We start from the raw sequence: 14,990 nt of genomic DNA, 5'->3' as shown, positions 1-14,990 counted from the left end.
CATTAGCAAATTTCCCATTCCTTAGTATGACTACACTTTACTACTGCAAACACAGTATCTTCTACATATCCTAGACTTTGGGCATTAGTTTCTTAAAAGTGGGTAGTTTAGTCATAATAACTGAAAACCAAATTTCATTAAAAGCTTTTATTTCATTTAGTAATCCAGTTTTAATTCCAAGTGTCTATTTTATTTAAGGATTGGTTTGTCTTTCATTTTTGTGTCAGTCCATCTGGTGTCCTCATCCCCCCTCCACCTCTACAGTACTATTAGTCCATTGGCCAACTGCACACAAACCTGCAGGTAATGCTTTATTAAATTGCTGTGAATTTCATGAAAATTGGTTTCTGGGGAGGGAAAAGGAATGCATATTAATGCTTTTCTGGGGAAAAAGCCTTCCATGTGCTCTGTTTCCCTGCATGAGCAGCCTGGCTGGTCAGTCAGAAATGTGCTAATCTTGCCCTGACAGCCTGCACAGTATGACAGAAAAACTTAAAGCATGAGACCTTTAGAAAGGAACTGACATTATTGCATAAGATGGAGTCTTACATAGGAGATATGTAAGAGCCTTACATGGCATGCATATCCAGTAAAAAATAAGAGTTGTAAGAAAATTACTCTAAAGATTAATTAATAAAAAAATAAAAGACCTTGGGTTTGATTAATGGAAACCAGAATTTTCAAACATCATTTCAGGGTTAGTTTGCAGCCTGCCTGGGTTGCTCTGTTATCTATCCTATGCACAGTTTCTATTCTCACTGCTGGTACTTTCAACAACGCAAGTAAAAGACGTGTGGGACATCATGGTCGAGTTAGCCATTCAAACACTTGTGTGATTCTGAAGTCTTCCTTAGAGGTCTCATAAATAGCTCTCGATACAGACATTGCTAACAAGCATCTCCCCTGGGAAGACTCTAATTTCAGTTGCTTCCAACTTTGTCAAATGTTAACTGGTTGGTTGGAATCTCTGACCTTAGATATCTCTTTTGTTGATCATTTCTTACCTTCCCATCTCTGTTCTTGCACTGCTTACTGGAGAAAGACACCTCCCTGTGCTTCATCACAATGCAGTAGCTCTGAGGAGGCTGCAGCAAAGGGATGAAACCAAATCAACATGTCAGCTGGCCAGCTGGAAGGTCAAGTAGAAAGAGTTGTGAGTAGAAGCACATGGGCTCTTTCAGAACAGCTATCAGAAGGATTTGGAATTAGAACTAGAAGGAACGGGCAGGAAGGGATGAAAGAGGGAGAAAGTGGAGAGGGCACAGGAGATGGACTTGGTTGTTCCACATGAGCCAGAAGCCACTGAGCATTAATGGAAAACTGAGACCAGAACCACAGTAAGGCACACCAAGAGAAGATAAACTTTACAGGACTCTGATGACCTGTAATGGTAGAGGCGTGAGTTCTGGGACTGATGTAAAACTAGGAGGCAGGACTACAAACACACTGCTGGGAGAAAAGAGGTGCAATGGAGTGGCATCAGTCATGATTAGGGAAAACAGGCACAGATTCTTCTATGGACAGCCTACCCTGTTAGCACAGTGAGGCAAGCGGGCTGGTTCCAAAACAAGGTAACAATTGCCATTAAGGTACTATGCCAATTCATCCATCTGAAAATTGGGGCTTGTTACTAGAGATATGTCCATGTTGATATAAAGATACCACTGATCTGATAGCACAGGAACTGTGCCTGTATTTCCTAGGATGTACGTGGACATCCAACTCAAGTGGCACTAGTTTAGCATCTCTACAATTCACTCCATACAAACAAATCTGTGCACAAAACTATCAGAGCACACTCTCTTCCAAGGCCTAGGACAGAACCGAAGAACACCATTTTTCTCTTTTGGCGAGGTATATTTGTGACACTCGGTACCTCATCTCTCAGAGCCAGAGCTATAAATCCGTTCACTAAAGATCCAATCTCAGTCTCTCCAGTCTGAGCCACAGCTACAATACTGTTCTTAAAGTCGACTGCCTTCAAGTTGATTAAAGCTGTGCTTTGAAGATAAAAAGTGTGATAAAAGTATTACGTGGTTTGAAAATGAAGCGTGAGACATCTCATGTTGGGCATCCAAAATTAGGTGATGCTTTTGACAATTCTGACCTTAATCTTTGTGTGTCTCAATTTCTTAGTTATGAAATGAGGATAATAGTGGCACTTAATTTTGTAGGGAACAATAGATTAGCTAATTTTATGAAGCACTTACATGCTATGGTGACAGCACAGCACAATCATCCATGAAGATACTAGATAATTTTACATTTGATGCAGGATCTCCCTGTTGAATGTTGAGTAAGATCTGATATTAAATATTGAATGAAGAAGAAATATGGAGTAACTACGCCTTTATTGAATAAGGCAGGATTTCCCAAAGAGGGAAAAAACAATACCTACACAATCACGTAATTAAAAGCTGCCTGATAATGTATGTACATAAAAAGGGCAGAATTAAATTTGCACAGGAAGCCTTTATTCTTACATTCCTCACATTTTATGCACCTGACTTCGCAATTCTCATCACTGTTTTCGTATGGTTTCTCCCTGTAGGCAACTCTATTTTAATTACATAAAGAGTTTATTGCATAAACTAGTTAAGCAGTTTAAAAGTTTTAAAGTTCTGCTTTTCATATACAATGTCATTAAAATTAGTTTGATTGTCCTTTTTATCTTTACCATGTATTTCTGATTCCTTTGTAAGTATTTTTATATTACAATAAAATAATTTATTGTTTTCATTATTGTTACTGAAATCTTATTGGGAAGTTTAGCAGTACTTTAAATTACATAATGCATGAAGTAGGTGGAATCAATTAAATTAATGGAATAATAGACTTCTGACTTTTTTTAAAATAACAAAAATTCAAAAAAAATCCAATTGGTATCAAAAAGTTGTAAATGAAATTTGTTGTTCAGTACAATGCTCTAACAAATTTATGTGCACAACAGTCCAACTTTCTGTCTAAGAGTAAAGTGAGTCTCCAAGAGAAGGAATTTTTTGTAGGTTATTCCAAGAAGCGCAATATTATTTTGTACAGAAGATTATAACCATTGCATGTTTAGCAATTTGCATTTCAGATGCAAAGCATGTCTCTCCAGTCTTAAATTTTGCAGTAAAAACATGCCAGGTTTTTGTTTGTTTGCTTTGTTTGTTTGTTTTTTAAATCCCCCAACTCTTCCTGGAAGAAATCCTACAAACCTAAGCAGTATAAAATGTAAACAACTTTCCTTGTGAGGGAAAAGGAACAGAGTGAACTGTAACCGGTGTTTCATACACTATTGGCAAGGCTTAGCCAAAACTTGGAGTGATGGATAAAATGGTGAAGGATAAGCAACAAAATCTGTATTGATTGCAATATGGTTTTCAGTGTATTTAAGAGTATATAATGCAAACATATGCACTCATACTTAAGTATGTTTACTAGCACTAAATGTCACTTAATATCACACAAATTCCATTATAATCAGGGTAAAATATCTGAACTATAAAGCTGTCCGGTGTAAACAAACACACGAAAAATATTAACCTTAATTCACTACAATCTTTCCTGCATTACAATCTTTGTTTCTCTTTTTAATAACTAATGTTAATTTGAAGAAGAACTGTATTCCAATTACGAGCACCAGCATATTCTGGACAAATGTGTTCATTTAGTTCTATGAATAAATTGATTTGTTTTTCCTATGAAATAAACCATCACTATCACATGATTTCCTTTTTTTATCCTTCCTTTTCAACTCATATGCAATGCACCTCATTTTTATGTTAAATTTGCTGATCTGAATAATTTAAGCTCCACCATAAATATTTTAAGCTCTGTATGGATTATTTGTATTTTGAGCTGTATTTCCATTTACTATGATGCCAGTAATTCATTGGACTAATCTACTCCGTTCCACTGTGGCAGCTCTCCTCAAAGTCGCCAGTTGTCCCTACACATTTCTCAGCACTCTGGCTAATACATGTTCAGAATGTTCTTGCATAGATTCCAGTAGTTGTTATGAATTATAACACTGAATTAGAACTTTAATTTTACACTACACAGCATTAAAACTCATATGTATCTCCTTTCACCCTGTCTTCATATTTAGTCTCAAAGGCCAAGTTCACCCTTACAGCCAAGCATTTTCAGAACTCGGTCAAGGCTTCTTCCCTATATTGAGATATAGGGACGGGGTAACTCCTGTATCTCAGTCGGCAACATGATCTCCATCTCCACTGTACTGTTTTCTATCTGGCAATGGAGTAAAAAGAATTTAGTCAAACACATAGTCACTCAAGCACTTCTGACCATAAACATTACTGATGTTTGTTGTACCTGGCTTTTGGCAATGCCCAATCTGAAATTAAATCAAATCAAAACTTATATACAAGGTACAGAGCCTCAGTGCTATGTGCATTTTTTTCAGTTTATTAGGCTGTGGAGGAATGCCTTAGAGAAATAATGGATAAACCCACAGGGGAAAGGAGAATGAAAATTTATTTTTTTTCAGGAATACCAGGCGTTATCAGGAAACTGAATGATGACAAGGAAACAATCAAATTTCTGACAGTGAAAACTACATTGCTAAGAAGGTATGTTACAAAAGTATGGATGTGCACATTCAGGTAAGGGGATAAGGGAGATTACACAGGAGGCTATTAAGTGATTTGCCTATAAAATAGCCCTGAAGGAACACTTTTGTTCTTATCGCATCTGCAATTACTTGTATTGACATTTCTCACTCTTCCTTTTGTCTCTCACTCTGTGTTACTTTTAGACATAGGGAGTAGTTTCCCAAATTCAGACCATGATTCATTATGACCCTCCTTCACAAAAAACCTGTTTCTTCTATGAATAATACAGCTGTTAAATGCCTAATGTTACTGCCAGTTTGGAGGCCATTGATCAAAATGTAAGTGGTGGTGATTGTCTTCCAACTCCACTATCCTTTTATTGCTTCCTAATGCTAGGATATGCGTAATAACAACTGGACATAACCTTGTATTTGTTGTTCTTCCTGTGGGTGTGGACATGTTGCATGCTGGTTTATGATGTAGAAGGTCATTGACACTGCACTTTTCTGAGGTCACCGGAAGACTTACTCACTGCAGTCTATGCACCAGTCTCCTATGATGCACTCTGCTCGTGTCTCCGCTGAGATTTGTGATGTTTATTATGGGCCTGAATTAAAGCTGACTAAAGGAAATTAGAATTGAACCATTTTCTTTCATTCCACTGCAAATCACAGTAAATGAAAACTGAAATACAGCGGAGAGGATCAAAGCCAACAGAGGACCTACATCCCTAAAACCCTTTTGATTAGAGCATCACGTGGGATGCAAGAGGAGGAATTCAAAGCTTCTCGATGTTGATCAAGTTTAAGAGTTAGGTGTGAAGGTGCCCAGAGGGGCCAAGATCTGTGTATATGCAGGCACAGAGCGACAGGCACCCTGGAGCTTTAAAATAAGACCCTGCGGAATCAGTTTAAGTAACAGTTGAGAAGGGCTTATTTGATGAGCAATTTTCACACAGGCGCCTGAGGTCCTGTGTTAGTCATCAAAGTCCCTTGTTAGAGCTGAAATACTTCTGGCTACTTCACTGTATAAATTGTTAGGCTTTGATAAAAATTGAAAGGATAGGATTTACTTCATTTGGAGAAGGTTTTTATTCTGTCTTACATTTCTACGATAGTCCGCCTCATTCTAGTTGGCCATACATTTATAGTTCAGCATGACTGAACTTCAGACATTGTCTAGCTTCAAAACACTTTTCTTTTTTTCTGTAGAAATGATTCCATTTTAAAACAAGTTTAATCCCTGGCAAGGGCAACTGCAAATTTCCATGTTCATAACCCAGCCATGTTTACTGAATTACTCCTTATTCTGTATTTTTTGGTCCTGAGTTGAACCACCCTTATTATTTTACTAATTACTAAATTTGTAAATCCTAATCAGATTGGGATTGCCTTTTAAATGTTAATTTATTTGTTTGATCAAAACAAACTGCAAGCACGTGATGTCTCATAACTGGGAAATGTGAGATGATAACTCAAATCCACCTCTAGGTCTTTATCACATGGGTTCTCACATGGCTGAAAGGTATGGAGAGAATGCACAAACATTTGAATTTATGAGTATGTTTTTCCCAAGATAGTGTTCAGGAACTTGACTATTTCAGATTAACCATCAAATATCACAGAGGACTCAAAGTGTTAAATTATTTCAAGGTTTGATGCACAACACAATCTCTTGCAGACATGTCAAAGTTATTGATAAAGCGCAGAAACTTTTCAGCTTGCTTGTTTGTAAACATTTGACATAAAATTTCTCTCCAGCATTAGATGGTCCAATAATAACCGGTACAATCTCACAGTATTTGCTTTGCTTGACTTGCAGTTTTGTTAGGGATAATCATGAATAGTCCATATATAAGGAATCCACATAGCATCACAGAATTATTGTTTCAGATCTCAGCTTGCATTTAAAAAAAAGAAATGTATTTCTGGGCTTCAGGATTTCAAGACAGACCTTAAGGACATTAACAGCTAACTGAAGGCTCCAGTGTTGGGAATGAATGGTCTCCATTACTCTTGGTATTTTAACTCTAAAGCCAATTTAAGTATCAGAGAAATTAGCTATTCCATTGCTGATAATATTAGTAGACACAATCAGGTAATAACATTATTTCATAATCTCAAGCTATTACTTCTCACTATTTCTCAGTTGCCTCTCTTATGAACTGGCAACCCCCTCAGTTTCCTAGAGGTAACTTCTGCAGTGCTCTTACATGCTGACAATATAAAACTCTTAAGCTTGTAAAACTAAAATTTTGATTATCAGCAGGTAATTCCAGTTAAAGACTGAGGACTATAACACACAGCAGAGAAGCATAAAGGAAAACTGCCTTTTAGCAAAGCTCTGGTGAGGACTTTACTGTTCTAGGGATGGAGTAAACTGTCAGAATTACGGAAGTTACAGGAAGAAGAATAAGTACAAAATCACAGTATTATGGAAAAATCAGGTTGGAAAGGATTTCTGGAAGTCATCTAGTTCAACCTCCTGCTTCAAGCCAGTCTAACTGAAAAATTAAAAGAGGATGTCCAAGGCCTTGTCCCATCATGTTTTGAAAATCTCCATGGAGGCGGATCCCACAGATTGTCCAGGAAGTACATCCCAGTGCTTAACCACCCTCACAGAGAAGAAATTTTCCATTGCCCAATTAGATTTTCCCTTGCTGCAACTTGTGATTGTTGCGCCTTGTTGTCTCAAAGTCATGGAGAGCACTACATAAGTGCCATCACAATTCATCTCTTTCCTCTCACAACCTCAGAGCAAGAGTTTTTAAAAACATCTTGAAACAAGTGACTGTATTTCCTCTGCTTGGGATTACAGTTATGTTTGGGTTTCCAGTGCACTTTATCCATCATCCCCAACTCACCTATGACTCTGAAAGAGCTGGCAGCTGAAGATGGGAGACTGAAGACTTGCCCAAATATTTTGTTCTAACCACTTATGATCAGAAGCATGATATTGAATTTGATGGACCTAGTATGGCTACTCCTGTCTTTGTATGTTTTTTCTCTTCGGTACTTGAAACATCTCTGATTCAACTCAGAGCAATTGTTCACAATTTGTACTTGGATTTGAAGTTTGCTGCATCTGTTTCAGACTTGGAGAAGCTTCAGTGTCCATAAGCTTGTCTACTTTTCACAACAGTATTAGCTGACTTGATGAAAAACATTACTTCTACTTAAAAATATTTATCATCAATATCCTTAGTTTATCATGGTTACAGTAACACTACTACATTAATTCTTATAGATTGCTCGATAAACACAGAGTAAATGATGTTTGTTTGATTAATTGTACATATAAGTTAACAACTTCACACTGATTGTGAAACATCAAATTCACAGGAAAGCATTTGCTGAGCTCCTGTGAACTCCAGCATTTGTTTTGTTTCATTCAGCCAGTAAACAGTCCTTAATCATATTGGCCGTTTGTGTTTTCTGGACAGGTATGTGGACAGTTAAGAAAACCTTGTCTTTGAGTATGGAATATTTTTGGAACTTGTTTACTGCTTATACCATTGATAATTACTTCCTTGGCTATAAATTAATTGGCAGTTTGTGAATCTACCCAGAAAAGAACAAGTCTTCCATTTCTAGCAGCTGCATCCAGACCTCCAATTTTATTGACACTTTGGAACATTAACATAACTTTCTGTGCCGTTGAGACTTTTATGTGATTTTATTGTTTGATATAGTCTGCTCTATTCCCTTGTAAATTTCTCCCTTCTACTTCTGCCAGTATTACAATTGATGGCCAGAGACCTCCCAAAGGTATTGTGAAACCTTTAATCCTTCCCAAATTTTAGTATTAGAAGAAGGCTACAGGAGAGATGGGCTTGGGTCTACAAAGCTTATTAGGACCATAAGCACCCAAGTAAACACAAGGGTAACACTGTAGGCTCCAAGCATCCATTGTAACCAGCAGTGGGAAGAAAACTAGCTTCAGGCACTTCTGGGATTGGAAGGAGACAAAGACCTTTCATCCTTTTGCCAACCTCACCTCCAAGCAGAGAGGTGAATACCAGGCCAAAAGCAGATCCTTCTAAGTGCCAACACAGGCCTGTCAAAGTGGTTATAGCTTTGAAAATATACTGTGTGTAAATTGAGAAACAGTTTGTTCCCTCTAGCCCTATTTCATTTTTCGCTTTCTATGCATTTATTTACAGGACTCACCTTTTTTTTCTCAGTCAGAAGCAACCTAGCAGCTGTGAATTCTCCTTTTGGCTAGAAGATCCTTATGGCTATATAGTGAGAGTCTACACAAACCCAGCGTACATGTTTCGGGTTCCTGGTCATGGCCTAATGCAGGATTTGGATCTGCAGTTCATTAAAACATTAAGATCAAACAACAGCAGACAGCTTGCCATTCCACAAGGAAATTATTCTCCCTTCCTGTGGGGAGCTGAACACTCATGGAACCTGTACTAAGGAGAAACAGCTTAAATGGGAAGAGATATTTTCCATTAATAATGCATCGACAGCAAACTGGACTTTGATGTACTTAAATCTTGGTCCAACTGGTGTATCCTGGGACTAAGTCTAGTCTAGCTTTCAATAATTTGATTCTTACTTATACACATTGTGAAGTTGCATCTAATAGTTTCTATAACATTAAAATATATGCTATAAAAAATTCTCTGTAGGTTTGCCTTTTACTAAATTAGTATAAAATTTTTATTATTGATCTCTGCATTACTCTAAAGTACCTTTGGCTTCAAGAGGCAAGCATATTCATCCCTAGTTTCTAACACCTTAAATCCTGAATCTAGATCACAAAATATATGGTTAGGATTTTGTCATTCAAACTCCAGCAGTGTACCAGCCCTTGCGAAGATGTGATGAGAAGGAAAGGCTAAGCCCAGTAGGGAAAATACTTCAGAAAGTTTAGTTTCCTGGGAAAGTGAGAAGATGGAGACCAAGATACTGGAATTAGATATTGGAACTAGATGATCTTTAAGGTCCCTTCCAACCCAAACCATTCTATGATTCATTCTATAAAAGAGGTTTCCAACAAACTGGAAAAACAGATGTATTTATTCTTTTGCTTTATTTTCTGGTCAATTTTGTATTACTGCCTGCTTGTAGTAGCAATAGTACAATGAGTACTATTTCCAGAGTAAGGCAAAGGTGGATGTTAAAGTAAGAGCAAGTGAGAAAAGAAAAAAACAATGACAAGAGTCAGCCTGAAGTATGTATTTTGGAAGTTACGACAAGCACATGGATCCCACCTGGCCAAAAAGATTTTTAAGATAGAGCCTGAATCACAAGGACACATGAAGTCTGAGAAGACCTCAAAAACTATAAAGGTTTAGGTAATCTTGAAGAAGATACCCACCTGTGTAACTAAAAAACTTGACAAGCCATGGAGAAAACAAGGGAAACTGGGCTACCTGCTGCTAGCTGTGCACCCTTCCTTCCCCTGGGGCAGGGGTAGAATCGTGTCTAAGGGCACACACTGAGAGGTCTAGAAGCCTGCAAGAAGATCAAGGGGAGCCACCTCTCTGACCCACAGAGAAAGAAGTTAATCTGAAGTACGGAAACTGCACTCCTCCCCCTTTTTTACACATTGCCCTTAGCATGCTTGTAAGGAATAGAAGAACAGCTGTATGAAGTCAGAGCAAAGGTCTCCGTGGCCCTATATCTGCCCTTCGGTGACTAACAGTGCATGTAGACATGTGGCAAAGAGGAAAAGGAGAGGAATGAAGCAGAAGAATGAAGAATACTTTGCCATCCTCTGCCAGTTTGGAACTTCCTATTTCAGACCTTCCTGAGCCAGAGGTGGTGTCTTCATATTACAGCAGACCTCAGAGGAGCTTCCTTCTCTGTAGTCAGCCCTGTTTTACAGCAGAGCTACACATGATGTGACAAACCACATCAGGAAACCTCAGGCACCGATTCCATAACCAACCTGAAGAGTCCCAGTCTGCATGGTTCTTCGTCATATGGCAGCTGTTCTTCACCTCTGATAATTTCTCTCACCCTGCTCTTTTACCCTATCTCTCAGCTATATATATTGAGGGCAGAAAATAAAGACTGGTGGATTTTTATGTATTTACTTGTGTCTCAAAAATAAGGTGTTTTGCATAATTTTATTCTGCTCTTACCATAAGTTCCTTGGAGGAAACCTCCAGATTCTCTTCACAATTGAACTTCCTGAAGTCATTTCAGTAGGTTTGCACAAAGCTTTGACACAGGACCTGACCTTGGATAAAAATCTACCATATAGTATATGGAATATATACCCAGGCCACCATATATCGGTTAGGAACACCCTCTCAGTAAAAAATCTTAATTCTTTGTATTTCAACTAATGGCCATTACTTGATAGCAGCTGTGGGGGTAACTGGTAAACTATCAGTGTTTGGACATTGCCAAGTATTTCCATTACATCACTATGACCAAATTAATGTGTCCCTGATTTGAGAATATGATACCAAATAGAGTAGGTTATGATTATTTAAGTTGAAAAAAGCATGTACTGAGAGTAGGACACCTGCTCTCCCATATTAATTTGTCCTTTCTGTGTCATTTTTCTCTCTGCTACTGTATGAAAGGGGTGTGTGTGTGTGTGTGTAGGGTGTGTGTGTGTGTGTGTGTGTGTGTGTTGTATCAGTACCGATCAGGCTTTGTGCAGTGCAGCTCCTTTTATATCCATACCTGTAATAGCACATATCTTCTAATTTTAAGATTAGTGTGTGAAGCCTCTGCACTTATGCTTTAGATGAGATGGCCTTTGATTCACGAGTAGTATGAATCTTCAGGACTGTACTCTTTCTTCATCTGTTTAAAATCTAATAAAACTCAGCTCATAGATGTCATGAATTGTATAAACATTCACTGCTTCCAAATCAATACCCCCTTTAGCAAATCTAAATTAAATCTTAGTAAACATGCAGTAGGAATATAAGTATTGTTCATATAAATATTTATCCTTAATAACTACTCATATCATAAACTTATGGACTGGTGTCATTGTATATGTGATAACAATCTTTTATCTTCTGCTTGCATTCAGCTAGACCCGCATGGCAAGATCATCTTTGAATACCAAAAAAAAGTCTCAGAAGCGACAACTGGAAACTGATGGAAGTTACAGAGATGATCAACCATCACCACCATCATCTGAGTACACAGGTCACTTAAGACAAACAGTGTACCTTCTGATCACATTCTCAGAATGGTGGTATCAGACTTACGTAGTTGATTCTTTTCCCATGAACAAGCTATGTCTACAATAAGAACTTTTTCTGTAGTTTTGAGGCTTCATGAAGCAGTGGGATTCCAGTAAAACAATTCTAATCAATAAGATGCTTCAACTGCTCTTGCTCAATGTTATGTTTCCAATGGCAAAAGGAAAAGCTATTTAGGCAAGTGAAAGCCTGGCCAGTTTCTGCAGTCCACTCCCCTCAAACTGCTACAGCTCCGTAACTCTAGGAGTAAGGATGCTGAAGGGCATATCCCCACCTCAACCTATTAGAATCCAGTTTTATACCTATTGTTTAAGAATTTCTCGTACCACTTATTGAGCTTGCTCATACTGTCTGCTTCCACTGCCTCCCATGGCTGTAAGACCCAGAAGCTTACTACCCGCAGAGTACAAAAGTTCTTTATTTTGACAGTTGACTGTGGATAGCTGGTTTCTGAAACATGCTATCCAAGCTAGGTCTTATGAAATGTCTTGTCTAGTAGTATAGCTACTTTAGGGCTTCAGTTAACAAACTTGGGCAGCCCCCAAATGTGTGGAAGACTCTCCAACAGCATTTGCCATCCCCATTTTCTGTCTTCTGTGCAAGGTATTCAATTCACGGTATTTAAGAAGATGTGTTTAAGTTTTCTTCACCTCCTCTCATCATTCTGTTTACCCATTAATTTTAAAATTGGCATGGTGTACTGGCTATTTAGAGAGCGCAGTGCTCTCCGTAGTAACAACAGCAACAAATTACTGATATTATTGTTGCTGGTTTATATTGTATTGTTCATTTGTATTGCATATATATGTGTGTGTTGCTTAAGATGCCAATATTAGATCAGTTTCCCACTGAGCTGGACACTGTAAAGACACAGAAAAAAACCCTCTTCTTGTACAGACACTCATGTAGCAAAAAAACTTAGGTACTTTTTTCATGTAGCTTTCCTTATTTAGGAAGCTATTACCGGTCTCATTACAGCTTTTTGTTTATGCTAAGCCAGTACTCAACCACTGACTTCTCTAGAGGAAAGGCCCAGTAATACTTGCAAATTTTATGTAATAAAAGTCCAACCAATTCAGTCAAGGTCAAAAGTGCTTTTATGATCATCTCTCTACCTCCTACCCTTTCAAAAATAATTTTAGAAAATAGAACTGCTTTAAAAAATTTACAGGGCCCCACCTCTTTAACAGACAAGTTTCCACAGAAACATTCTCCTTCCTGACCGCACATTTTCATGGGATAAAAAGTGTTGCACACTAACTAACTATAAAGTACTAAGTACATTTTAAAAGTTTGTTTGTTTTTACAGCAGCTTTTCTCCTTTATGTTTCATCAAAACCAGGGAAATTCTTTTTCGGGTGTGAGAAAAGTCTAATTATTTAACCCAGGTGAACCTATGTCTGTAAAGGGTAGTCCATGAGCATATTGACACCAGCTATTTCCTCTTGCGCATTCCATTACCTAAATGAACTGTACAGAAAAAGTCACTGCGTGGTGGCCACCAGACTTAGACATTTATATACTTATATTGTTGTATAGATATTGCATATTTTTACTCCCCCCCCCCCCCCCCCCCCCTCAGGGAACCATCATCAAAAAGTCTCAGTAAAACCATGCTTAGCTTCAGAAATAGGATATACCCTGCACCTACTCTTGGGCAGTAGAGGTTAGAAAAAAAAGTTTGTGCTTAAAGCCAGACTGGATGAATTATTGCTGATAAAGCATAATTGTCAGGGTTACGCTGCATTGTCTTAAATGGCTCATGAAAGAGCTGCCTGCAGTTGTGCACCACAGGGTATGGTATGGACAAAGCCTATACAAAGTTTTCTGTCTATCGCTGTTAATTTCAAATGACAAAGAAAACTTGGTGTGCTTAAGTCTCGGTGTGCTAAAGTTACGGACGCGTGACGACCTGATCTGTGGGCAGTTGCATGATCCTACTGAAAAGATGACCGTGGCTGGGAAGAGCCTTTCAGTGAGGGCTCCCAAACGTCCCCCAGAGTGGGGCTGCCACGCTGGCGTGGCCGAGGAGGCTGGCGCTGGCTGCAGGGTGGGGAGCTCTGCCTTCAGGTCCGTTTCCCTGACCTGAGACATCACGAGCAAAAGAAGAGAATTTTAAAGCAACTGAGCGGTTGAAAGGGGGCTCGTCCACAGCACCGAGTTGAAAGGTCCCACACGGGTATCACTCCCTCGCCGCGGCTTGCTCCCCGGACTTAACCTGAAAAACTGTGACTCAAGGCTGACGGGTTTATGTTTTCTTCAAGCCACGGTTTGCTCTGAGCTCTCTCTCCCACGCACACGGACGGCCCGCGGCCAGGCCCCCCCGCGGGCTGCCCATGTGCGCGGCTGGGGCCGGCCCCTGCCCCGCGGGCGCCCGCGGCTGCCCAGGGCAGGGCCGGGCTGCGCTGGGGTGGGGAGGGATGGGGTGGGCTGGGGTGGGGCGGGGGGCCCCGCCGCGCCCCTGGGAAGGCGCTGCCCTTCGCTCCGCGCGAGGGCCGGGCTTCCCCAGTTCAGACAAGCCCTTGCCCCGCTCCCGCGGCGGCGGCGGGTTTGGTGCGACACCGTCCTGACATGTTGTAACTGGTTTCCACACCCACCGCGCCCGAGAGCGACGGGAAGTACCTGCGATGAGCCCTGCGCCGCCTTGACTCGCCGCCGCCGCGATCGCAGCAGCTGGGTCGAGCCGCCCCGCCGCTCCGGAGGCGAGACCCCAGCGCAGGGCACCGGCGCGGTGAGTGGGACCCCTGCTGCCCCCCCCCCCCCACGGGACGGGGCGGGGCGGGGCGGGGCGGGGGCAGGCTGCGCGCCCGCCGACCCCGCGCTGCGGACGGGCGGGTGGGGCGGCCGCCCCCCGCCCCGCCAAGGGCCGCTCGGCGCCGCGGGGCGTACGGCACGGGGCCGCGGGGATCGCGACGCGGCGGCGGCGGCGGCGAGGGGAGCCGGCGCCGAGCGGCTGGGGGGCGGCGGCGGCGGGAGAAGGGCCGGGCGGGGCGGGCGGCCGGCGGGGACGCGCTCCCTCGCGGGGCCGCGCGCAGCCCCCCCCCCGCCTCCCGCCGGGGTCCCGCCGAGGCCGGGCGTGACACTGGCGCGGTGTCCTCAAGGCTGAGGCGTGTTCGAGCACGTGGCGGTGCCAGCGGGGGGTGGGGGGTGGCCGCCGTTTTGCCTGGGAAGTTTAACTTTCTGGTTTAGAAGCAGGGAAAAAAAGGCGAGAGAAAGAAGCAGGAACGCTTGCGGTGTAGCTTTTC

General features: G+C 41.1%; 1 protein-coding gene across 1 annotated transcript in view; it reads left to right on the top strand.

The window, feature by feature from the left end:
- Nucleotides 1-4,492: 4,492 nt before the first annotated feature.
- The window catches only part of FAM83B (family with sequence similarity 83 member B), a 64,906-nt gene continuing 54,408 nt past the window's right edge, over nt 4,493-14,990 (top strand). Inside the window, exons 1-2 of the mRNA XM_056344659.1 lie at nt 4,493-4,577; nt 11,571-11,689. The gene's annotated coding sequence lies outside the window, so the exon portion shown is untranslated. The remainder of the gene's footprint in view (nt 4,578-11,570; nt 11,690-14,990) is intronic.

The sequence above is a fragment of the Falco biarmicus genome, chromosome 6 (genome assembly GCF_023638135.1).
Source record: "Falco biarmicus isolate bFalBia1 chromosome 6, bFalBia1.pri, whole genome shotgun sequence".
NCBI classification, from domain to species: Eukaryota; Metazoa; Chordata; class Aves; order Falconiformes; family Falconidae; genus Falco; species Falco biarmicus.
The sequence above is the reverse complement of the archived record's forward strand: the minus strand, read 5'-3'. Positions and strand labels throughout refer to the sequence as shown.